This window comes from Camelus bactrianus, chromosome 1, assembly GCF_048773025.1.
Source record: "Camelus bactrianus isolate YW-2024 breed Bactrian camel chromosome 1, ASM4877302v1, whole genome shotgun sequence".
NCBI lineage: Eukaryota > Metazoa > Chordata > Mammalia > Artiodactyla > Camelidae > Camelus > Camelus bactrianus.
This window is the reverse complement of record NC_133539.1, coordinates 113,445,952-113,473,363: the sequence shown is the minus strand read 5'-3', so window position 1 is coordinate 113,473,363 and position 27,412 is coordinate 113,445,952. Positions and strand designations below refer to the sequence as shown.

General features: G+C 37.6%; 1 protein-coding gene across 22 annotated transcripts in view; it reads right to left on the bottom strand.

The window, feature by feature from the left end:
• THRB (thyroid hormone receptor beta) overlaps nucleotides 1–27,412 on the bottom strand; it is a 383,076-nt gene that overhangs the window by 274,711 nt on the left and 80,953 nt on the right. For 2 of the 22 annotated variants that reach the window (XM_074371495.1, XM_074371519.1), the window contains exon 1: nucleotides 12,381–12,544. The exons of 19 other annotated variants lie outside the window; for them this stretch is intronic. The gene's annotated coding sequence lies outside the window, so the exon portion shown is untranslated. Of the gene's footprint in view, nucleotides 1–12,380; nucleotides 12,546–27,412 lie in introns of those variants that run through there. One more of the 22 variants, XM_074371576.1, reaches the window with a different exon arrangement.

Here is a 27,412-nt window from a genome sequence, read left to right as displayed (position 1 = left end):
AAGAATATGAAAATAAATATATGTATATACACACATGACTGGGACATTATGCTGTACACCAGAAACTGACACATTGTAACTGACTATGCTTCAATTTTAAAAAATACAAAAAAAAAAAGTTAAAAAAAGATAAAAAGCAGAGACAGGTAAGCAGCTTACATCACAGGACTCATGTGCTTGGCTGAAGTCACCAAGAGCAAAGCCCTGAAGGACTTAGCAGTGCCGAAAGGTCCTGGCTGTGCTGCCCACATGCAGGTAAACGGCTTAAGTAATTGCTGTTCTTGGGCTGTCAGACAAAACACCTAGTCGAAACTGTACAAGGACAAGCGCTCCCACAGAGGAAAAATTATCAACTGTTGTCAGACAGAATAACATGTGACTGCCGACATTTCACCTTTTATTATTACAGCAATGCTTGAAGAAAGAAGTGTCGTGCAGGTTGTCAGCATTTCATTTTAACCCCCTCTCGGAGGCGGTTAAAAATTCACTCATGCTGAAACCTGCCTTTCAGGTTCTCAGCCAGATTTGTGCTTTGTTTCTAATCCATTGTTCTCTAATGGAACGCACGATGTAACGCAGGGGCAAGGGTTTTTCCAAGGATCTTTCTCCAAACTGCTTCCTACCTCAATTCCCTTTTCCCGGCTCGCTCCACTGTCTGCCAACAGGTTAGTTTTCACAACAAAAACAACCCAAAAGATACGCTCAACTGAGGGACAATTAAAGGCTTCTGGCAGTGTTTGTAAAAATAGCTGCAGCAATTAGCCACTCTCAACAAGTAGGAATCTGTTCAGCGGTGCTCGCTAAAGGCAACCGCTGTCCTGGAGCGCTGCAGGTGCCTGTGGGAGACGCAACTGAATCAACAGGTATTGCGGTAGCTCTCGCTGAACAAAAGGTAACCAATGACAGTTCAAAAAAATGTCTTGGTAGGAGTGACACAGAAGTGACAGTCTGGTAGGAAAGAGGAACCAGAGGTCTCATCCCCACTAACGTTGTTTAGACGCCGTGCTCTTGGCACTCAACGCTCCCCCGGTCCCCTAACCAAGCCATCTCCCCCTGATGACAAAATGCCAGGGAACGGGGAGAGAACCGATGATTTATTGGTTGATTACTATGTGCCAGGCGGAATGCTAGGCACTTTATAAATCATAAGATACTGTGAAGATACAAGAGGCATGAGGTGCCCCTCTCCTCTCCAGCTGAAACTTACTTTAGGTGTGTCTATACCTGTGCATAAATGGCTTGAAAACACTTCCAAGCTTGCTTTGTTTATCTTAAGCAAGAGCGGCTGTCCAGCAAGACTCATGTCGATCAGCCGCTGAGACAGCACCATACAAAACAGAGTGCTTACTTTTGTAGACATGCTGCCAGCTCTGATAGGTGTGTTGGGTCTTGCACGTGCCATCTTTCCAATGACAGTGGTCCCAGAACCTGGGAAGGTGCTATAATTAGCCTTTTTTTATTCTCAGCATTTCTGCAATAAGTACCATTTGTAAACTCCTTAACAATCAACTCTAGTCTTCACGTCTCACAAGAAATCAGATAGCTCAACACTTGTCAACTCTGCTTTATGGCCCTGCATCCTCAGGCCTAGAGTTCAAAGAAATCACAGGTAAGGCAGCCGTCTCAGACTTAAGACCATCACAGCTGCTCTGTTTTTATCCAGCCTCTCAGCCTGGTTGCCCAGCTTTCCCTGAATATGTGCGTGTGTGTATATATATATGTATGTGGGTATGTATATTATTTTTAAACTCTTGGAATTAAGACAATCATAGTAAGAATATTGGCCCCAATTCTCCATTTTTAGCAAGAAGAATTCACAGCCTGGGCTTTTGCCAAGGATTGCTGGAATAATTTTGGCAGATCTAAGATGGCCCCATAGACAACATCCCTTAGCTGGTGGAGAAGCAAAGCTGAACCTGTTCAGGGGCTATTTAACTCTCCTGTGCCTGTGGCAGCAAGGAAGGAGGGGGATCCCAGGCAGAGCCAAGGCTCATTGTCCGGCTGGGCAGAAGCAGCAGTGGAGCATGCGGGGCAGGTGAATGGGCAGAGCTGGCCTTGGGAAGCTTCTCTGGGGAGCAGTGGACTGCTCCCCACAACGCATGTGGTACACCAGAGCCACAGGGAGGGGAGGCCCAGGTGGCTCTGGCTTTCCAGTTGGGAATAGTTAGCCACTGTCTTAGAAACTGGGTAGTAAAATATGGTCAAAGTTATAAAGAAAAACTACAGTTCAGCTTTGGAAAAGGTCTTGTGGAGATATATCCCTCTTTCCTTGGAGACAGGCTGTTCTATTTACCATTCTTGAATAATGCAGTCACCCCAGATTCATGGCAGTAAAAATATTTATTATCCCATGTCATCATCTCATAATCTCTGATACCTATTGTTAAATCCAGAGATGGTGATTCCTTACTAAACTTTGTTTTTAAACCACAGCTTCATGGCTCCATAGTAAATGTGCAATAACTGCTCAAAATATTTCATTTTTAAACTATGATAAATGCTGCTGCTACTAATATTTCTACCTGGATCAAGAAGGACAATTGTCTCAACTTAGAATATATTTATGAACTGGGGATCATTTTCTAACCTAATTCCAAACCTAACTGGTTTCTAATAGTCTGTTTACTCCTCTTTAAACAGTTTGGGTTAGCTGAGCTATCTCCCATTATCAAAAACAAATATTTTTCCCTCTTGTGCTCTCACCTTCCCCAATACATTTGCACTGTCTTCATCACCACTATCATTATAGTCATCACCAACATTAGTTGAGCACTTTCTATACCCCGGGCATTATCCTGACAATTTTACATGAGAGCAGTCATGATGCAACTGGGACATGCGGATCTGACTCCAAAGCCAGACTCCTTACCACTAGGCTCTAGGAATCTTCTTGGGTACCTTGTTGCCATTTCTGAAGCACAATTGTGTCCGTCTTTTCATTTGATTCTTACAACCACACAAAAGGTTTTATTTTATTTCTTCCAAGTCTCAGAAAGATACACACTATTTTATTTTGTTGAATTATTAAGGGTTTGGCTATATTTTGTTCCCAGATGAAAATTCTAAATTTAATTTAAAGTAACACTATGAACTTCTCCACCTGAAAAAGTTAAAGTTATATTCAACTGTAAATCATCCTCAAATAACTCTTCACTGTTTCTTTTTTTTCCTGTTATAAAGCAAAGTCCTACATTTTCCAAGGGGATATGCTGAACTCCTGTAGAAACAGGGAGTGTATTTAAATGCATCTTCAGTTACAACTGACTGCATCACAAAATCAAATAGTTTGGAGTTTACATATAGTTGTATGAGTAACATTTGTACTTATATGTCTAGATTTATATATACCAGACTAAATTTCAGAAAGGATTTTTCAGAGGTTTGGAACATATACTGCTTGGAATTTCAGTATACCTCTGCTCTCTCTTGATATGAAAAATAAGTAGTTTATTCTATTTTTTAATATCTCTACCTACATCCACAGAGTGTTAAGAAAGGACATCTATGATAACGTGGCCTTGTGAAAATAAATTCTAAATTCCTTATTGAATTACTGTTTCTTTTGATAGTCACTCAATTATAGTTCTTAAATTCACTGTTCCCATTTTTTGACACATCATCATTAAGGAAAGATCTGAGTTTTTGCAAAGAACAACTGGACTGAATTCCATGGGAATATGAATAATAGAGATGCCACTACATGAATGTGTACATTGTTCTTAGAGTGAAATCCTTCTTGCCTGTTATCTTATGGATAATCTTTAGGACATTCTTGGGAGGCCCAAGGCAGAAGATCAGGACATCCACATCATACAGAGACAATGGAAGTGCTGGAGAGCATTAAACACTCAAAGTCACTTGGAGAACCAAGCCAGACCCCACACATCCTTCCAGTAACTTCCTCTGTGCAAGGCCTCACACGCTTGTCATGATAAATGCTCCCTCCCACTGACAGTCAAACAGATATTCCTGCTGAACAATTAACTTCCCAAAAAAGCATCTCAGGGAAGCTCGGGCTTAGTTCCAACCTTATGGCCAATACATATCTACATAAACAAGCTCTGGGGGCACCAGTGGAGGTTAGTGCACAGACAAGCTCATAATACATTCCAGTGCTTACTGCAACCAAATGATGGACTCAGAATGCTGCATTTCATCTTTACATATTCAGATAAAAAGAAATAAATACCTGTTGTTTCAAACAGCTGAGTCATTCACTGGAGTGCTGACTTACCACCAAAGTCATGGACAGTGGTGATGTTTTTCTTAAGGTGGCAGGAAGATCCCATTAAGTGAGGTCCTATAATGTGCCAAGAGACAAGGGCTTCGAGACCATTGAAGGAACAGAATGATACGAGAGAGGGGTCTGACATGTCCAAGCATAAATTCAACCTCCTTTTTGGCTAACAGTCCTTTGAATCCTTGGATTTAAGGCCCCAAAATACGAGTTTTGCAATTGGGGACCTACCATGTCTTTGGTATTGGAAGAGAGGAAGAAATAAAGTATCTAAGTCTTGGTGTGGAACAGGGATTTACATTTGTTATTTGAGTTTGTCCAGTGAGGACCATAATTCACATTTTTATATTCCTATAATATAGAAGAGGAGAATGAGGCACAAATAATTTAAATATTTCACTGGAAAACCCAGATTGTGTTATAGAGCCAGGATTTGGACCCAGGTCTACATGATTCTATGCCTATTTTCCTTGCTGCCTTCTTGGGACAAAATCGTATTTGCCCAGGGGATTTATGGGAAATGATGGAAGTTTTAGCACAGTCCCCTAAAGCATCCATTAGCTTGTCCTCCTTAAGCTCAGCAGTTAGTAAGCCCTTGTCATGTATGTTCCCTTCCTAAATGAGCATGCAGAGACTGTGCAAGATGAACGTCTGTGCATAACAATCAATACTTTTAGAGCTGAAGAGAGGGGAAGAACTTGACCTGTTTCTAAACTTGGGCTCTCAGTTCAGTGGCTTGACTGGTGGTGGTTTCCCTACCTACTGGTATAATTGTTCTCAATCCCACCTGCCACCCACACAGCAGCACAGAACATTCCCCTCTACTTTGGACAAAATTTCACTCAAGGGCCTTCTAGAGGAATGGTTTATCTGCTGTTTTCTTTAGCATTTTCAGCTAAGACATTTTCATAACCTTCCCAGAAATAACTTCCAACTCACAAGTCTCAGGAAGGGTCCTTCTTTCATTCAAACAGGAAAAAGCACAAAGCAATGAAACATCCTCAAATAGTACCATAGCATCCAGCTAGGTGTTTCCTGGCTTACAGGTCACACACTGTAATTTAAGTGTGTTTTGCATGGATCAGTGCAGAAAAGTGAACTTTACTCCTTCTGAGGGCTTTTGTGATTCATATGACTCTTCCCTTAATTCCTAAGTGCCTCCCTAACAGGGAGTCCTCAGACCAGAGACTGTGTAAAATTGTTCTTTGGTAGTTCCAAGTGTGTGCTTATGCTTTCAACCAGCGTGCAGGTTTACTGAGGGAGAGCAGCAAGAGAAGCTGGAATTCTCTGGTGATTCATCTCTGGTAGAAGCACCCATGTGCCAAGCCCCATGAAGCCCATCACACTGCTGATTTTCAGCAGGATGTTCCCTAACCATTAGTGAGGAGGCTATTTTAAAAACTCATCCTAAGATATCCACATACAAAGAATGAAGTCGGACCCCTTCCTCACACCATACAGAAAAATTAACTCAAAGTGGATTACAGACCTACATGTAAAAGTGAAATCTGCAAAACTCTTAGAAGTAAGTGTAGGAGGAATTTTTCATTACCTTGGGTTATGCAAAGCTTTTTTGGATAGAACACCAAAAGCCCAAGCATCAGAGAAAAAAATGAATTGATTTCATCAAAATTAAAAACTTTTGTGCTTCAGTGGAGACCTTCAAGAAAGTGGACAGCTCACACTGTGTGGAAGAAAGTATTTGCAAATCACATTTCTATATATGGAACTTGTATCTAGATGATATAAAGAACTCTTACAAGTCAATAATGAAAAAAACAAATAACTCAATTAGAAAATGGGTGAGGGACTTAAACAGACATTTCTTAAAGATATACAAATGGACAATAAGCATATGAAAAGATGTTCAACATCATTAGCCACAGGGGAAACACAAAGCAAAATTACAGAGATACCATTTCACACCCATTTCTTAATGGCATGTGTTTGAATGGTGTGTGCTGAAATCGGCCGTCCTTGACTATCATCAAAAGGAGAAATAACAACAAGTGGTGGCAAGGATATAGAGGAATTGGAAACCTCATGCACCACTGACGCGAATGGAAAATGGTGCAGCTGCCTTGGAGAATAGCCTGACAGTCCCTTAAAAGCTAAGCATAAAGTAACCACAGAACCCAGTAATTCTACTCTTAGATACATATCCAAGAGAAACAAAAACATATGTGCATGCAAAAACTTGTGCACAAATGTTTGTAGCAGCATTATTCACAACAGCCAAAACGAAGAACAACCTAAATATCCACACAATGGTGAATAGCTAAGCAAAATGTGGTATATCCATGCAATGGGATATTATTTGGCAATAAAAAGGAATGAAGTAATGATATATGGTACAATTTGTATGAACCTTGTAAACATTATGCTAATTGAAAGAATTCAGTCACAAAAGGCCATCTATGATATGACTCTGTTTACATGAAACATCCAAAATAGGCAAATCTACAGAGGCAGACGGTTGGTCAGTGGTTGTCCAGGGCTGGGGTGGGGGAGGAATGAGGAGTGACTGCTGATCAGTTGTTTAGGAGGGTGATGGAAATGTAAATTTGATTGTGACGATGGTGGTACAACTCTGGGAATATATTAAAAACCACTGAATTGTACACTTTAAATGGGTGAAGAGTATAGTACGTGGCTATATCTCAATAAAGGAGCTTATTATATATTATATTAATATATACTTAACATATTTATTTGTATATTTACTATGTATTAAAAAATTTAATTATATATCTTTTAAAAAAACAACATTCTAGACCTTGGTTCTCAGTCTTGGTTGCCCCTTGAAATCACCTGGGGGTACTTCTTAACTCCCGAAGCCTAGGCCACATCCAAGACCAATTATGTCAGAATCACCATGGTCAGGACCTTTAAGGTCACTCCATAGCAGAGACCAACAGTTATGAGAAGAAGCTGACTGGGTGGCCTCACCCCCTGGAGGACACCGAGGAGAAACATTATGCTCCCACTGGGTGGATACCTGAACTTCTGATTTCTTCTCTCTTCACAAGGAACTGTATGTTCATGTTTCTGTGGTTCTTATTTTGGAATCTTTGTAAAGTAATGCTCACAGGTTTATTTATTCTGAAATAAAATGCATGGAACCAAACCATATACCTAATATTTGAGGAGTTTCACTTTGATTCTTTTCATCTAAAATCCCCAAAAGGGTGAGAAGGGATAAGTTGGGAGTTCGAAATTTGCATCTCTTGGGGAGTCACGGAAATGTTTATCTTGATGGTGGTGGTCGTTTCACAGATGCATACATCTATCAAGTTCATCAAATTGTACATCTGAAATATGTGTAGTTTACAGATATGATACCACAATAAAGTTGTTTAAAAAAAATAAATCCCCAATTATTTTTTATTGGTCAAGATGGCAGAGTGGTAGGACCATGAGCTTGCCCCTCCTCGTGACTACAAAGAAACCACAACTGACTGCTAAACAATCATAGGAAAAAAGACTGGAATCTAGCAAAAAAGACCTTCAAATGGAAACATAAAGAGGGAACCACAACAGAATGGTAGGACGAGTGTGTCTGAGATATAATCAGTCCCCATACCTCCCGGGTTGGCGACCCACAAGCTGAAGGATAACTGAGTGGCAGAGGTCCTCCCACAGGAGTGAGAGTTTGAGCCCCACGTTGGGCTCCCCAGCCAGGGGTTCCAGTATTGGGAGGAGGAGGAGATCTCAGGACATCTGGTTTTGAAGGCCAGTGCGGCTTAACTCCAGGAGCCCCATGGGACTAGGGGAAACAGAGACTTCACTCTCTTGGGAAGCATACATAGAATCTCGAGTGTGCCAGGTCCAAGGGCAGAGGCAGTGATTTCATAGGAACCTGGGCCAGGCCTGCCTGCTGGTTTTTGGAGGGTCTCCTGGGGGTGTGGGGGATGGCTGTGGCTCAGCCAGGGAACATAAAGGCTGGTGGTAAACATTATGGGAGTGTTCATCTACATGAGCTTTCCTGGAGGCTGACATATTGATTGGATCATTAGCACCAAGACACAGCCCCATCCAACAGCCTGTAGGGAAGCCTCAGGCCAAACAACATACAGAGTGGGAACACAGCCCCACCCATCAGCAGACTTCCTAGGCCACCAACGCCTATAGACAAGGCCTTACTCACCAGAGGTCCAGGACCAAGCTTCACCCAGCAGTGGGCAGGCACTGGCTCCTCCTGCCAGGAACCCTGCCTCATCCACCAGGAGCAGATACAAGAAATAAGAAAACAACAACCCCAAAGCCTGTGGAAGGAATCCAGAAACACAGGCCAGACTCTACACTGTGACTGGCTGGACCCCGACCCTTGGGTGACAAGAGAGGAGTGTCCTGCTGGGACGCATAGGACGTCTCCCACAGAGGGCCACCTCTTCAAGGTCAAGAAATGTAACTAACCTACCTAGAAATACACATAGAAAGATAAACAATATGAAGTGGCAATGGAATGTCTCCCAGGCCAAGGCACAAAATAAAATCCTGGAAGAAATAAGTGATGAGATAGGCAATTTATTTGAGAAAGAGTTTAAAGTAATGATGGCCAAGATGTTCAGAGAACTCAAGAGGAGTATAGATGCCTAGAGCGAGGTTTTTAGCAAAGAGTTGGAAAATATAAAGAATACCCAAACAGAGTTGAAGAATAAAATCACTCAAATGAATAACACACTAGAAGGAACTAAAAGTAGACTAAATGAGGCAGAAAAATGGATCAGTGAGCTAGAAGACAGATTAGTGGAAATCACTACTGCAGAACAGAAACAAGAAAAAAGAATGAAAAGAAATGATAACAGTTTAAGAGAACTCTGGGACAACATAAAGCACACTAATATTTGCATTATAGGCATCCTAGAAAGATAAGAGAGAGAGAAAGGACTTGAGAAAATTTTGGGAGAGAAGATCACTGAAAACATCCCCAACTTGGGAAAGGAAACAGTCACCCAAGTCCAGGAGAAATGGAGGGTACCACACAGGATCAACCCAAAAAGGAACACACCAAGGCACATAGTCATCATATTGACAAAAATTAAGGACAGGGAGAAAATATTAAAATTAGCAAGAGAAAAGCAACAAATAACATACAAGGGAGCTCCCATAAGGTTATCAGCTGATTTTTCAGCAGAAACACTCCAAGCCAGAAGGGGAGTGGCATGATATATTTTAAGTGATGAAAGGGAAAAACTTAGAATGAAGAATACTCTATCCAGCAAGGCTCTCATTCAGATTTGATGGAGAAATCAAAAGCTTCACAGATAAACAAAAATTAAAAGAATTCAGCACCACCAAACCAGCTTTACAACAAATCTTAAAGGACCTTATCTAGTCATCAAACCATAATAAAAGAGAACAAAAAGAAGAAAGAGGGGGAAAAAAAAAAAAAAAGACCTACAAAAGATTTCTTTGGCAGTTCAGGGTCTTTTATGGTCCCATATAAATTTTGAAATTGTTTGTTCTAGTTCTGTGAAAAATTTATTTTGACAGGGTTGCACTGGATCTGTGGATTGCTTTGGGTACTGTGGCCATTTTGATAGTGTTGATTCTTCCAATTCAAGAGCACAAGATATCTTTCCATTTCTTTGTGTCATCTTCAATTTCCTTCATCAATGTTTTACAGTTTTCAGAGTGTAGGTAACTTCCTTGGTTAAATTTATTTCTAGGTATTTTGTTATTTTTGATGCAATGGAAATGCTTATGCCAGTTATAAAATTCTGGTTTTTGAAGTGAAAAGAAAAACAAAAGTGAATGAAGCACTGCAAATGGCAAAATATCCTTTCTTATGGGTGAGTTATATTCCATTATGTATATATATACTGCTTCTTTATCCATTCATCTGTTCATGTGCACTTAGGATGCTTCCATATCTTGGCAATTATAAATAATGTTGCTGTTAATAGCGGGGTATATGTATCTTTTTGAATTAATCTTTTTTGGTAGTTGGCTTTATTCCTTTGACAACTATGTAAGTTTAAAAAGCTAAAGGTTTAAACGTTCTTAGAAACAACGAACAGTACATATATGTAAATTCTAAAAAATATGTACAGTATATTTTTATATGTATTTACATGCAATATATTGTATATGTGCAGTCAAATTATAAGAATTCTACCTAATAAAACTGAAAAAAAATTTTAAATTCCCAAAACCATTCATTTATCTTTGGAATAATTCAACAAAAGAGCCCCAAACATGGAAGCTGGGACTACTGCTTTGCTGGTATCAATACCAGATAGAAAATGTTGAATGACCAAGTGAATTCCCTTTAAAAATTTACCAGTGCTTTCTTCCCTGTTTTTAAGCACCATTGAGAATCAAAACACCAGTCTATGTGATTTAAAAAATAAAAGTGACACACTTTCCAATCTGTAAGTCAGAAGTCAGGGTAGCAATTAGAACTCAACATAGAGACTGTCACTTAAATTCCATTTTATGAGGGAAAGACTGAATACTTAAAAACATTCAGCTATTGTTAATATAATGAAAAGGCAGCTACTATCAAGTTTTAAGTAAATAGATTAAAACTTTACAGACTGAGGGCAAACAGACAGCTTTTTGGAAGATTATGAACACTGGATTTGTGAAAGAAAAGAAAAGTATTTGAGGATTGATTTGGCATGTTCAATACTTTGAAAAAACACAGTCTGGAGTAGCCCATCAAAGCAGTGTGTTATCAAGGATATAATATGTAAATTGGCCGTTTAGTTGCTTAGAGATCTGCTCCAAGTTTCTCCCCTAGAAGCACTTCCCTCTTTCTTTTTCTTTTGCTGCTTCATCTCTGGCCTGCAATAATGGATCAACCAAGAAAGCGTTCCTTGCAATCACAGAGGAATTTTTATCAGTGTTAACATGTGCAATCAAGCTGGCCCCATGTGAATGTGCATTTTAGCACGTACAGCAAATCCCTTTTTAGATAGGATTGAGCTCTTCCAGTTTGAGGTGGCGGTTCCATCCTCAAAGGGGAGAGAAGCTCACTTGAACAGGGCAGAGCTGCTGCTGGTGCAAGAGAAGCCTCCTCTCCAGCCTATCGAGGGTCCTCCACATTGTACTACATCTGATTATGTGGCTGCTGCAGGAATGGTATTGGGTGGGGAGACTGAAAATACCTGATGGTAGATACCAGCAGTTAGCTCTTGTTTTTAAAAGAAAATGGGATTGAGTTGGGAGGAATGAAAAAAGGAAAATGTAGACAATAAAAACTCAGATCATACACACTATTATATATAAAATAAACAACAAGGACCTACTGTATCACACAGGGAACTATAGTCAGTGCCTTGTAATAAGCTATAATGGAAAAGAATCTGAAAAATAATATATCTGTGTATATACATATATAACTAATCACTTTGCTCTACACCTGAAACACTGTAAATCAACTATACTTCAATAAAAAAATTTTAAACTTTTAAAAAAAATTTTTTAAAAGAAAAAATAAAAAAACAAACAAAAAAATCACCCCAAACTCAGATCATTGAAAAATAACCAAAAAATCCACATTTATATTTTTGTCAGTATTTTGCTTTCCCAGTCTACCCACAAGATACAATGATGGCAAAAGTGACAAATTTGGGGTTATGACTCCTTTTTTCAGCTGGTAGACACCCTGGCAAGAACTGTATTACTGAAAGGCAAGACCACAGACATCATTCGTCTGATGCAGAGCAACATGAAAACGCAGGGCCCTTGTTCAAAAATCAGCAAGGATTTCAAGACAGTGACAGGAAAGCTTTGGCCCAGGTACAGAGGCCTGCAGAGTGTGGGGCCGGCATGACCACATGGGCTGCAGCGCAAGGAGCCAGCTCTGCTGCAGGGCAAGAAAGAAGGGAGGTGGGCATCTATGTAACCCATCCCTGGATCTGCTGTCTGCTCGCGAGTTTCGCTCCTCTTGGCAGAGCGCACAGCTTAGCAGTGGCTTGTGTCACTTTCTCATTTATAGAAACCAACGCCCAGAGAAACTCAATGACTGTCTAAGGTCATGAGCTGAACGAACCAGAACTAAATCCCAGGTATCCTGACTCCCACACCAGCATCCTCTCCCCTACGTGGTGCTATTGGTCTCCAGTTTAGATGTCAACAATCAGGAAAGAGTAAGCACAGAAAAAGCAGGAGGGGCGGTGAGGAAGGACATTACCTCATCAGAACTTCCTTTTCAGCTCTTCTGTGCACAGAATAAAGTCAGTTTTCAAAATCAGTTTCTAATTCCTTTTCTAAGTCAAGGCTTTCAAGTCTTAAAGACGTCATCTGACAGCTCTGAACACTGAAGCTGTGTAGCTTTGCTCCGAGCTCACTGGAACACTTGGAGTTAGCAATCGGAGACCAAAGAGGTTATTAGTGGATGGTTATGAGGCAACACGTGAGTAACCTAATCAGTGTTCCTGTACAAATATTTAAAATCAGTCCAAGATAATTTGAACTTTAATGCGGAGCTAACCAGACGCATGTGTAACCTGAGCCCAAGGTTCTAATAAGTTACTGCCTTTTGGATGTCCTTCAACGTGAGGGACATTTTTAGAAAGATTAGCACTTGAATGGAAACAAAGACTGAGTTTAAAAATTTTTTAATTTTAATTTTTTTATTGAAGTATAGTTGATTTACAATGTTGTGTTAGTTTCTGGTTTATGGCATAGTGATTAAGTTATATATAAAAATATATATATATATTCTTTTTCATTATAGGTTATAAGATATTGAATATAGTTCCCTGTGCTATACAGTAGGAACTTGTTGTTTACCTATTTTATATATAGTAGTTTGTATCTGCTAATCCCAAACTCCAATTTATCTCTCCCCTGACTTTCCCTTTTGGTAACCATAAATTAGTTTTCTGTGTGTGAGTCTCTTTCTGTTTTGTAAATAAATTCATTTGTGTCATTTTTTAGATTCCATATATAAGTGATATCATATGATGTTTGTCTTTATCTGACTTACTTCACTTAGCATGATCATCTCTGAGACTGACATTTTCAATAGGGTAAACATGAGATCTGGACTTTTTATACTTTTTTTTTTGTTTTGTGTAAAAAGCAAAATGCATGTATTGTCCTTGCTCAGGTACATGTGTAAATTTAGTATATCAAAATACACTACATGACCGTGCAAGGACGTGGTCATTGAAAGATATGTCACAAATCAAACATAAATGAAGCTTTAACAGCTTGTGAAAAACACTCAACCAGGTGTGCAAGAGTTCAAGGTAGCCACAATTAAAAAACAAACAAACAAACGAAGAAACCAACCCCTTCAGAGAGGCAAAAAAACAGCTGCCCAGCTCCTCGACAAGGCACCGATTTTAGGGTCTGCTAGATCTCCAGTTCAAATCCCGGCTTCATCTCTATTTTACTTTTTTGAGCCTTGGCTAATTCATCTGCAAAGCAGGGTTGATACATCCTGCCAAACAGCTGAATCCGGGGCTTCCTAGATGTCTCAGTGATCTCTGAAATCTGACTCATACACCTTTAATTATATCTTACTGAATTACCCCTCCGAATTTTCACTGGGGGGGGGGTTAAAATTAGTTTTGCATGTCTGCTTTCCATAATTTTATGATCTGTAGGTAGCAACAAGGAAAAACAAAATATTTTCTGGCTTGGATAAATTTTGGCATAATTATAGGTCTGGTGTTGGGAAAATGAGGACCAGATGAAAACGGTGCAGAGACATGAGTAACCCAAAGTGTCTGCGGCTGCTGCCCTTCCATCTCATTAACCGCCAATTACCGTATTCATTATTTAACACAAAAAGGAAAAACACAAATGGGGTTTAAAAAAAAAAACCCTTTTATCTAGACTCCAGTTTATACTTGGCCTCCAAAGGCAAGATTAATGCAATAGGTTGAGAAAGGGAGTAGTTAGATTGAGCAATAAAAACACTTTTTGATAACATGTGAGCCTATAAAAATGGCTTGCCTGAATCTATTAGCCAAAGATAAATAATACCCTGCGGGAGGAAAATAAACAGCTTTTTCTGGATCACAAAGTCTGGTATGTTCTTAAAGACCCAGCTTTCGCTGAAAATGTAATACATCCATTTAAAGAGACATTTTCAAAATTCATGATTTCATAACATATGTGCATCTGAAATCTTGTCTCCCTCTAGCAAGGCTAGGTTCAAGACTTTGGTCAAAACACAGAAAGAAAAATCGCTTCTTATTTATTTTTGTTATTTCATTATTAATCTTATTATTATTACTATTGCTTCTGATTATTAGCACTATGGCCAGTAATGCTGTTACTGCTACTGTATCTATATGCACATGTCCAAATGGACATCGGATAGAAATTCTAGTGAATAACATTTTATTGTTCAGCCCCTGAGTGTCTGGCTGGCTTGACCTCAGTGCAATCAATGGACCAGCAGGTTCAGTATCACTTGGAAGCTTGTTACAAATGCATGTTCCTGGGCCCTACCCCAGACCTGTGGAATCCCAAGCTCTGGGGTTAGGGGCCGGGAATACGTGACTCGCCAAGATTCTGATGCTCGAAAATCTGTGAACTCTGCTCAACAGAGGAAGCAACCCAGGTGCCAGAAAACAAAGGAAGGAGGGATGAGAGAGAACGGAGGATGAACACCTGGAGCCGCCACCTGCAGGCTTGACCTTGACTGCATCAGGCAGTCTGCCAAGGCCAAGGAGAAAGCAAAGTCTGGGGCAGGGTTTCCGGATGTGGTTACCAAGGCTCTGGCCTTCAGCTCCAGGCCTCCGAGAGGAGAGGCACCACCAGAACTGTCCCCAGCCACTGTCTGTCTCTCTTGCTTGCTGAATATTGAAAAGGACAAGGCACCTTATTTTTCATGCATGCAGGCACATCAGATCAAATCAGCTACAGTTGCTAAATTAGTATTTCTTAAGGCGTGATGTCTGCGTATTTCAGGGTCTCTTTGATTCCTAGTCCCACCAAATCAACATCTCTGAGGGCTGCAACAAACTCTCAAATGATGCCTGTGTGGTGTCAAGTTTGGGAAATGTTCTACTTTTTTGGACTGACCTGATGTTTAGTTTAGGATAAGGTTTTGAGGTTTCAAGATATATCCTCTACCTATCCTATATCCCTCCCTTTTTGCTTCCTTCCTTCCTTCCTTCCTTTCTTCGTTTCCTTTTTGTAATAACATGTTTCCTCAAAAACACAAATTTAAAAAACACACACAAAGAAAAGAAAAATTAGTTTGACTCCTATCCTCCATTTTGATAAATATAATCATATAAAAAAACTCTAAACAAAATTAGGACGTAAAATAACATAATAGGCCATGAGAAGATATTATAATATTTTAAATTAATTGCCTATTATTAAACCTCTAGAAGCTGTTGCCCAGATTTCCCACTCCATAAATAACAATTTAATAAGCAACGTTGTAAAAAAAACAATCTTTGAACTTATTCCTAATGGTCAGTTCTTAGAATTGAAATTTCTGGTTCAAAAATTATGTCTTCTCTTGAAGTGTTTCACATACATTGCCAAATTGCTCGCAGATAGAGAGGACCCAGTTAAGAAACATGTTAGGCTGTGAATTGGTACAATTTAGCAATACAGAAATGAAAAACTGACCAGGTGCACACTTTTAGACCTGGAAATGCCATATCATGGCATACAACCTAAAGTGACTCCTGTTTAAGGGAATATTCACAACAGTAAAAAGCTGGAAATAATCTAAATATCCATCACTACAAGAACAAAGAGATAAAAATAACACAGCAGGTGAAACATACGAACTAGATGATATCAACTTAGAGCTCCCTCAAAAGCAAAATGGCATAATAGCAAACGAAAAAATCTTGGTAAAGGCATACATACGGAATGGAATTATTTATGTAAAATAATAAAGAATCACAAAAATATACTGTTGCGTTTACACACACAGGGAAAGCATAAACCTTGTAAAGAGAAGGAACTGTAACTTCAACACAGTGGTTCATCCCCAGAAAAGAACCCATCTTCCACTGGGGGAAGAAGGGAAAGGGTTTTATCCAGACCTATAAGATTTTATTTTATTAATAAACAGTTTTGAAGCAAACAAGGTAAAATGTTAACATTTGTCAACTCTGGGGCATAGTTCTCAAAGTGTGTCTGAGGACTTCTGGGGCCCCCAAGTCTGCTGCACGGTGTTCCTGAGCTCAAAATAACTTTCATAATAGTACTAAGGCATTATTTATCTTTCCCACCATGTTGACATTTGCACTGATGGTGCCCAGTCAGTGGTGGATAAAACAGTGGTGACTTAGCACAAAGCAATGCAGAGCAGCGGACTGCATTTTCCACACCACACTCTTGCACAAACACCAGGCAAAATAAGACAAGCCAGTTTCACTCAAAATGTCCTTGACGAAGCAGTAACATTTATTTTAATTAAATCCCAACACTCAAACGAAGTGGTAAAATAGCAAGTAAGCAGAAAGCACTTCTGCTGCATGTATGATTTCTGTCTCCAGGAAAAGCACTTGTGCGATTGAATTGTGAACTGAACTGTCTGCTTTCTTCATACATGTCATTTTTCTTGAGAGAATGAGTGAGAGACAAATGATGGTCATTCAAACTTGGGTGAAGTCTGTCACCTCAAAGCAACCAATTGGCGGTAGTTGTTGCCCTTGATAAAATGCGAGCTTGCAAATGAAAATTCGAATTTTGGAAAGCCAATGTCTACCACTGCAGGCTTGGCAGATTCATGATAGTTAAAGACTGTTCTGAGATCAGTGAGAAATAACAGAATTTGAATATTGTGCAATCAAATGTTTCTCCATCTGGAAGGTCTGCATTATTTGATGACTCCCTATTTTCCAAAGGGTCAATGCATGATGTTACAAAAATCATGCGTGAGTAAAAGATCCACTCAAAGTGCAAAATGAATGGATTTTAATGACATAAAGCATGGAAAGTTCTGTGACATGGTTTCAGATTCTACACTGCAACTACTCTTTTAGAAACAACCATTTGTTGAATTTTGCTGTAATATCAAAGCTGACTTTTCAGTTATCAGAAAGGCTGTTAAAATACACTTCCCTTTTCCAACTACATAACTGCTTGAGGACTGATTTTCTTCCCATACTTGAACACAAAAACATACCATAACAGAATGAATTCAAAAACAGATATGAGCATCCAGTTGACTTCCTTTAAGCCACTTATTCAAGAGATTGGCAAAAATGTAAAACAATGCCACTCTTCTCAACATTTTTTTTTTTTTTGCTTTGGAAATTGTAGTTATTGTCATAAAAGCGTTATTTATGTTAACATGTAAAGGGTTTATTATTGCTGTTTTAAATAAATATTTTAAATATCTGTTTTAATTTTGAATGTAAACATTACAAAATTAATAAACAAAAGTTCTTTGGGGTTCTCAATAATTTTTAAGAATGAGTCCAAATCATTTGAGAACTGCTGATCTAGGGACTAAGTACACAGATACTCATCTATTATTTTCTAAACTTTTCTCTGTGTGTCTAACTAAAGATAAAAGAGTGAAAAAGCCTACCAGTGGCATATGAGGACATGCAGGAGTCCGTATTTTTACCAAGCTTAAGAAGGATCTCTAAAGAAACAAACAAATCTTGTGAATCTGAGAGTAAGAAAATATTACGTCATAATTTTAATTTGCCTTTCTTTCATTGTGTGAGTGTGGACAATTGTATATGTTTTCCAGTTGATTTCAACTTTTTTTCTGTGGGTTGTCCTCTTTCTTTTCATCTATCATATGTTTGTTGAGCATCTTGCATGCACCATACTTGCTTTTAGGTATATCTAGAAAACAGCAGTAAACGAGTTACAGAAGGTCTACTGCAGAAATTGGCACATGACTCTCTGTGGGCCAACTTTGTCCCACTTCCTATTATTGTAAATGAAGTTTTACTGGAACACACACATGCCTATTTGTTTATACATTGTCTGTGGCTCCTTTTGTGCTACAAGAGCAGAGCTGAGCAGTTGCAAAAGAGACTGTGTGTTTTTACAAAGCCAAAAATATTCACTATCTGTCCTTTTCAGTAAAAGTTGGCTGGCCCTTGATCTTGTGAGTTCTATAGGAATGTTGCCTCTTTCCTTCATATTTGTCAGATTGCTTTGTATATTAAAGAAATCTTATCTTGCAGATATTTTCCCATTTATAATCTTTTAATTTTGTCTGTGATTTTTCTCACTGTGTAGAATTTTGATTTTTATGTAGAAACTCAATCAGTTCTTTTCTTTTGATGCAATTGTTCTTAATCTTTGGGAACGCTGTTTGTTAAATGACTCATTGGCTATTTTTGCTTTTTATTTTATCCCACATAAATTTTAAAATCATTTTATCATGTTACTGAAAAACTTCCCAGTGATTCTGACTTTAGTTGCATTAAATTATTGTATTACCTTGGGGAGAATGCAATTTCTAAAATAAATGATTCTTTCTGTCAAAGAGTATAGACCATTTCTCTGTTAAATCTCATCTTCTTCCAAATTATTTTATAATTTTTTCAAGGTAATCTAATAAATTTCTTTTTATATTTATTTCTAATTATTTTCTGTTCTAAGGTTGCTACTGTGATATGTGGATTTTTCCTTATTTTTTACATTGATTATGGCAATGAAGTACACTTTACTTTTCTGTATTTACTTTTTAAGTAGATACCATACTAAACTTTTGACAGTTCTAATAGCTTTTTTTGTTTGTTTCAATTGATTCTCTTAAATTTTTAATATAGACAAATGGAGATTTGTTTAACTTCCCCTTTCTGATTACTTCATATACTTTTATTCCTTATTATATTTGCCAGACTTTTGAACAAATGATAAATTTTTAATTTTCTTGCTTCCAATTTTAATGAAAATATGTATAGAATTTTACAACTAAGTGAAATATTTAATCTTTGTTTCAAATTAATAATCTTTCTAATTTTTATGTAATTAGCCTTCTATATCTGTTTCATTAAAGAGTTTTCACCAGTAATATATATTAAATCAAGTAGTTTTGGGGAGCATCTATAAAAGTAATAATTTTTTCCTTATTTAACCTATTGATAAGATGAATTATAATAACAGATGTCTCTAATAGTAAAATTTCTTGTGTTCTTAAGAACCAACTCTTTTGGTCATAGTCTATAATTGTTTTTAAGGTTTGATACATTGAATTTGCTGGTATTGGGACTTTTTCACCTATGAAGTTGATTTATAGGGTTTTGGTGTCATCTTTGCAAGGACTATCCTGATTGTAAAAGAAAAAGAAATTGGAATGGTTACATCTTCTATCCCTAGAATAGTTTACAGCTGTTAAGATGATAAATTTATACAAATTGTAAGTGACAAAAGGGGGTACATAAAATGAAGATCATGAGAATAAGATGTGGTATAAATTTGCCCCACTAAATAATATAGAATGACATCGTAATTACCCAGTGAAAAACAGCGACCACAAAAACAATTAGAGTCAGATTTAGATTATAATTTCTTGGTAAAGGGGACAATGGTGAAGTGTCTGCACCCCTACAAGCAACAACTTAGAGATAAAAGAATAAGGGTCTCCTCCAAGCATTGAAATAATTAATATTTCCCTAGCTCCACGGGAATAGCCACTGGATCGAGACCAACTACGGAGCTTAATCCATGATGTTAACACATCCAAAGAAAGAAAAGGTCAACTCTTGGAGCATGGCCACTTTAGATAAACTGAGCTCAGAGAACACAGACTTTGGCAGTGGATACTGGGCACTCTCCACAGGAAAGAGACAAAAAATTCCAGAGCTCTAAGCATCCAGTCATGAAAAATGTATCCTCTAGTGGTGGTGTAGTCATTTCCTCAGGCTTTGCCATGCCCTGGAGAAATGTCTTTCAAGATTATGGTCCTTTGCTGATTCCGTACACACCATCAACTTTCTGCTTCGGAATTCAGCAGTCTCTACTGATCATGCAAAAGTCTGCAGGAGGTGTAGATCACAAATGCTTTTCTGCTAGGAAACATTGCCCCTACATTTTCATGCAAGATTCACTCCCGTGGATATTTCCAAGGGATATGTAAGTAATACTAGACCCACCATCTGAAACTATATTCCTTTCTGATTTGAAATGCTATTGAGTTAGTGTGGCATTTTGAGAAGGATAATTTCCAATATGTTCTAATTTATAAAACAATAAAATAATTTGCTACCTTTAGTACTTTGAACATTAGACACAGATCACATACAACACACCTCATTGCTGGTGACAATCTATTCACGTGGATCTGGACCCTCTCACTGGATAGCTGAGAACTGCTGGGTGAAGTAATTCCAATAGCATTTCTATTCCATGAATCTACAGGCCATTTAGTCTACCTATAACTTTCTAACAGTGTATAGAATTTCTTCAGGGAGTTATCATTTGGCCCCTGTTTACTTTTTCCCTCAGATTACACTTTTGCCCATTAGCCAAAAGTATCAAAGAACGCTGAAAGAATTCTAATTCTCATTTTCTGTGACACTTGCTATTGGTGAACAACTATTCTAGCCTTGGCTCTCATAAGAGAATTCATGGATAAAAATATGTTGAAAATATTTTCAGTGGATGCAGAAAAAGCATTTGACAAACTTCAACATCCATTTATGATAAAAACCCCTAATAAAGTCGATAGAGAGGGAACATATCTCAACATAGTAAAGACAAATTTATAGCCAATATCATAGTCAACAGTGAAAAGCTGAAAACCTTTCCTCTAAATTCAGGAACAAGACAAGAATGCCTATTCTCGCCACTTTTATTCAACATAATATTGGAAGTCCTAGCCACAGCCATCAGACAGGAAAAAAAAAAAAAAAGGAAGAAGCAAAACTGTTACTGCTTGAAGATAACATGAACTATATATAGAAAACCCTGAAGATATCACCAAAAAAACTATGAGAACTAACAAATGAATTCTGTAAAGTTGCAGGATACAAAATTAATACAGAAATCTGTTGAGTTTACATACACTAACAATGAACCATCAGAAACAGGAAGTAAGAAAACAATTTCATGTACAACTGCATCAAAAAGAATAAAATACCTAGGAATAAACCTAACCAAGGAAGTAAAAGACCTCTACTTGGAAAACTATAAGATATTGATGAAAGAAATTAAAGATGACATAAACAGATGGAAAGATATTCCATGCTCACAGACTGGAAGAATTTATATCGCTCAAATGACCAAACTACTCAAGGCAATCTACAGGGTCAATGCAATCCCTATTAAAATATCACTGACATCTTTTAAAGAATGAGAACAAATAGTTCTAAAATTTGTATGGAAACATAAAGGAGCCCAAATAGCCAAAACAATCCTTGAGAAAGAAGAACAAAGCTGGAGGTATTATACTTCCTGATTTTAAACTATACTATGGCTACAGTAACCAAAACAGTATGGTATTGGCACAAAAGCAGACACATAGATCAATGGAACAGAATAGAGACCCCAGCTATAAACCCATGCTTATATGATCAATTAATCTATGACAAAGGAAGCAAGAATATACAATGGGGAAAAGATAGTCTCTTCAATAAATGGTGTTGGGAAAGCTGGACAGCTACATGCAAAAGAATCAAGCTGGGCTGCTTCCCCACACCATGTACAAAAGTAAATTCAAAGTGGATTAAAGGCTTAAATGTAAGACCTGAAACCATAAAACTCCTAGAAGAAAACGCAGGCAGTATGCCCTTTGACATTAGTCTTAGCAATATTTTTTTGGATTTGTTTCCTCAGGCAAAGGAAAGAAAAGCAAAAATAAACAAATGGAACTACATTAAACCAAAAAGCTTTTGCACAGCAAAGGAAACTATCAACAAAACAAAAAGGCCACCTACTGAATGGGAGAAGATATTTACAAACAATATATCTGATAAGTGGTTAATATCCAAATATACAAGGAACTTATACAACTCAATATCAAAAAAAGTCTGATTAAAAATAGGCAGTGGACCTGTGTAGACATTTTTTTCTAAAGAAGACATACAGATGAAAAGATACTCAACATCACTAATCATCAGAGAAATGTAAATCAAAACCACAGTGAGACATCTCACATCTGTCAGAATGACTATCATCAAAAAGACCACAAATAACCCATGTTGGTGAGGATGTGGAGAAAAGGGAACCCTTCTGCACTGTTGGTGGGAATGTAAATCAGTGCAGCCACTATGGAAAATGATACGGAGATTCCTCAAAAAATTAAAAATAGAACTAATATATGATCCAGAAATTCCACTTCCGGGTATTTTTCCAAAGAAAACAAAAACACTAATTTGAAAAGATATATGTACCTCTATGTTTATTGCAGCATTATTTACATTAGCCAAGATATGAAAGTGCCCACTGATACATGAATGAATGAAGAAGATGTGGTATATACAGACAATGGACTATTACTCAGCCATAAAAAAGAATGAAATTCTGCCATTTGAGAGAACATAGCTGGACCTAGAGGGTATTATGCTAAGTGAAATAGGTCAGACAGAGAAAGACAAATATCCTAATTCCACTTATATGTTGAATCTATAAAACAAAACAAATGAGCAAACATACCAAACCTGAAACAGAGTCATAGCTATAAAGAAAAGACAGATGGCTGCCAGAGGGAAGGGGGTTGGGGGATGAGTTTAATAGGTAAGGGCAGTTAGGAGGTACACAGCTACACAATAAACAAGTCATATGCATGAAATGTACAGTGTGGGGAATATAGTCAATAATAATGAAATATCTTTATATGATGAAGGTGGTCAAAAGGTACAAACTTCCAGTTATAAGATAAGTAAGTACCAGAGATGTAACGTACAACACGATTAATATAATTAACCCTGCAGTACATTATATATAAACATTAAGAGAGTAAATCCTAAGAGCTTTCATCACAAGAAAAAGATCCTTTTTTCTTTTTCCTTGATGTTGTATCTCTATGAGATGATGGATGTTCACTAAACTTGTGGTGATCATTTCGTGATGTATGCAAGTCTAACCATTATGCTGTACATCTTAAACTTACACAGTGCTGTATGTCAATTATATCTCAATAAAACCAGAAGAAAACCTATTTGACCCACACACAAGTTACTTGTATCAGTAAGGTCCATCTTTAAAGTTATGTCTTTTGTACATGATTAAAATTATGTCATCTCTTAAAAAAACACAATAGAAAGAACTCTTGAGGATAAAAATGGGTACAATAAATATTACTCTGTCATACTGAACTCAATGAACTTGCAGACACTTTTTTTTTTTTTGGTGCGTGATAGATATATTTTGTCCTAAAGGACAGAAACATCAAAGAATAGCAATTCTATCTCAACCATTAAAGGTTTTTCTGCCTATTTTCTTTTATAGAACAGAAGTGTATCTATCGATTTGCCGGTGACAAGAAAGTCACACTGAAACAAATTGGTCTTATTTTTAACTCAAGTATTCAAACATCATGCTTCTGAGAAGAGAATGACGTTCGTTTTGTGATTTGCTGTCATTTGGCATCTCTTCCAGTATCAGATTGAATGAAACAATATTGTACCATTTTGCTGTTGTGATCACACCAAATTTTTGGCATATGCTTAGTATCTGGCTCTAAGTGCCTGTGTGTCACCAGGTCCCCACATGGACTCAAACTTGAGTGTGTGCGTGAGCACGTGTGTGAGCATGTGTGTAAGCTTGTCTGCAGTCACATTTGGACATTTGTTTCTTGCTAATAGAAACCCAAGCCTATGTTTGAGACCAAGTTTCCATTTCCATCTGACATATTTTCTGTGATTAGATTCATTAAGAAATACAGCAACAGCATTAAAAATTAGAAGGGCTGTGTGTTTGTAAACATCAACTGTGGTTAACCGCAAAGACCTTTATATCAATAAAATGTGTCTTCTGGAGACATAATCCAACCTACAAGACACATTTTCATTTACTTTATAGCATAGTTCAGATCATTCCAGAAGAAAAAAACCTTCTCCATAAAGAAAACAAATATGGTGAAATAACACAGCTTATTTGAACGTTAAACTATCCTCTATAAAAATGTCAACCTAACTGGATTACTTCCATCAATGCTGCAAAAATAGAATCCGCAAATGAAACTTTGATGCTGGCAATTGAAAAAAAAATATTTTTTTTGGTATTTCGTTCTTGTGGTTTATGAGGTTACTAAAACATTGGATGTAATTATGGTTTGACATTTTCTATCACTTTTTAATTTATAGTCTTCTAAAGGAAGTGGTGTAAATTGCATTCTTTAAAACATCACTGAACACGTTTTAAGTACCCATAATATCATCCTGAGTGAAAAACAATTACTCAAAACATGAACACGTCTCTAGCTACAAATTTCAGACTCATGAAAAACAGAGGAATGAAGGCCTCGCTCCAAGTTAAATGAGCGCAGACAGGACACTTTCCGGAGGAACTCAGGTTTGGGTGACATGAAAGGTATTTGGGTATCGTGTTTTTTTATTTGTTTTACATGAAGTGTGATGACAGAAATAAAATCACATTGCTATTCTTGGAAATAAAAAGGAATACAAATCTTTATGATAATGGTTTCTGAGAGGCAATGTAATGTAGCAGTTAAGTGTGTGGGCTCTGGGTTCATACAAACCAAATTCAAGTTCTGGCTTGCATTAGAGGAGAACATGACGCATTTTGAAACAAGAAATTCTGAATACAGCTCTTAATGGTAACGGAGAATGTGGTACCCAGGCAACTGCATCTGTAGAAATCAACTTAAAAAAAAAAAAGTATGCCTGGAAGCACAGGAGCGTATGCTTTTTTTTTTTAAGCATTTTTTATTGATTTATAATAATTTTACAATGTTGTGTCAAACTCCAGTGTAGAGTACAATTTTTCAGTTATACATGAACATATATACATTCATGGGCCCTTTTTTTTCTCTGTGAGCTACCACAAGATCCTGTATATATTTCCCTGTGCTATACAGTATAATCTCTTATATATTCCACATTTTGAAATCCCAGTCTATCCCTTCCCACTCCCCACCCCCTTGGCAACCACAAGTGTGTATTCTGTGTCTATGAGTCTGTTTCTGTTTTGTATTTATGTTTTGTTTGTTTATTTGTTTGTGGTTTTTTTTTTTATTTTAGATTCCACATATGAGCGATCTCTGTGGTATTTTTCTTTCTCTTTCTGGCTTACTTCACTTAGAATGACTTTCTCCAGGAGCACCCATGTTGCTGCAAATGGCATTATGTTGTCGGTTTTTATGGCTGAATTTTAAACGTAGATTTCTATGTTTGCAGTTGTGTGAGTTCTCCTGTTTCTAAAAATTTTAATATTTATGGAGCATTTCTGGGTGTTGAGCATTGTGCAAAGTGCTTCAGTGAAGTAAGTCAGACAGAGATAACCATGATATCACTTATGTCTGGAATTTAAAAAAATGAGACAAATGAACTTATTTACAAAACAGAAACATACTCAGACATAGAAAACAAACTTATGGTTACCAAAGGGGAAGGGGGAAGATAAATTAAGAGTTTGGGATTAAGAGATACACACTGCTGTATATAAAATAGGTAAACAACAAGGACCTACTGTAGAGCACAGGGAACTAGATTCAATATCTTGAAATAACCTCTAATGGAAAAGAATCTGAAAAAGAGTATATGAGTAACTAACCGAATCACTTTGCTGTCCACCTGAAACTAACACAACATTGTAAATCAACTATCCTTTAATTAAAAAAAAAAAAAGAAAAGAGCATATGCTCCTGAATTCAGTGGTTAAAAAGCAATCCTCGGAAATAGCTGTCAATATACTTGTACTCAAGGTTCAATCTGTTTGGCTTTTCCACTGTTATCCGCTTCAGAGTCAATATATTTAGCAGACCTTTGATGAGGTGACGTGAATATCAGTTTCTAAAAGCTGGTTTTTGCATAGGCCATCAAGTTGATGGCTTTCTCATGAATGCATTTTGAATGGAAGAGCTGGAAATCAAATAACTGTTCATCACCAGAATAGCTACCCACCTTACTGAAATAAGTCCTATGGATCTCTTGATAAGCCAGAAGACACATTTAGATAGCAAGGAGAAACGAAAACATTATAAATGATATTAAGCTCTAGAAGTTCCCTATGGGGACAATGTGCTCAGGAACTGGAGAGGATGATCAGAATTCAAAGATCAGAGGAAAATGAAAAGAAGCAAATGTACCTTAATGCTGGAACTAAGAGTATAAACCAAAGTGGCCAAGCTTCACTTGGATGTGTTACTATATGGGCAGTTTAGTAGGAATAATGCAAATATTCCAAAAGCAGAATTGAGTCCAATCTTTAGAATGAAGGGTAGATGCAGAGGACCATATTTCCATGGATATGTATATATTTATTCCAATTCCAATTATATATAAATTGCAACATATATATTGCATATAAAACATAAATTAATATTAGGAAAATTGCTGGTAAGGGTCTTTCTTAATATCCCTTTGCCAATACAAATCCATTTCAAATGCAAGTAAAATTCAATCTCCATTTCAATACTTATAAAAGTCTTCTCCTTCCAATACAAAATTGCCTGAGTTAGCCATTCTAAGAAATCACATAGTGGCAGGAAAACGTGTGTGTGTCAACAATCATCCCTCTAAGTGAATGATTAGAAAATAATTTCATGAGTGGATAAAATGTACTGACTTCAAATATCTGGACAAAACTGAAAATCTGAAAACAAAAATAAGTGTTGTTTATCTTTCAAAACTGTAGCTGTCCTAGTTGTTAATTTCAAAAAAAAAAAAAAGAAAAAATTAGAATGAAAAAGTCGTTGCCTCAATGAGTGACCCTGGCTGCAAAGGCAGCTGTGATTTAGAGAGGACTCTTCCTGCCGTGTTTCTGCCGTGAACCGGTGTAGGAACACAGCATGGAGGGCCCATGGTCATCAATGAGCGTGACCTTTGCTTGTCCAGGCGCCATGGTCCTGGGAGTGCTGAGTCGGCAGCATTCTCTGCTCTTGTCTTCCTTTTGGCTGTTGGCTGAGAGTGGTGGCAGGGTTAGCAGTTCAGTGTGCTTGTGTGAAGCTGGGTTTTTCTTCTGTGAAGCTAATTGAAACTGCAACATTGGCCTCATTACCATCTTGTAAAACCCCTCTGAACTAACCAGCTCAGACAGCCATGGTTATGTGCTCAAATCAAAGGCAAGATGATGCAAAGAATTATGGACGTAGCGTTTAGGCCATTCTCTAAACATCAAGATATACGATTAAAACTGAGG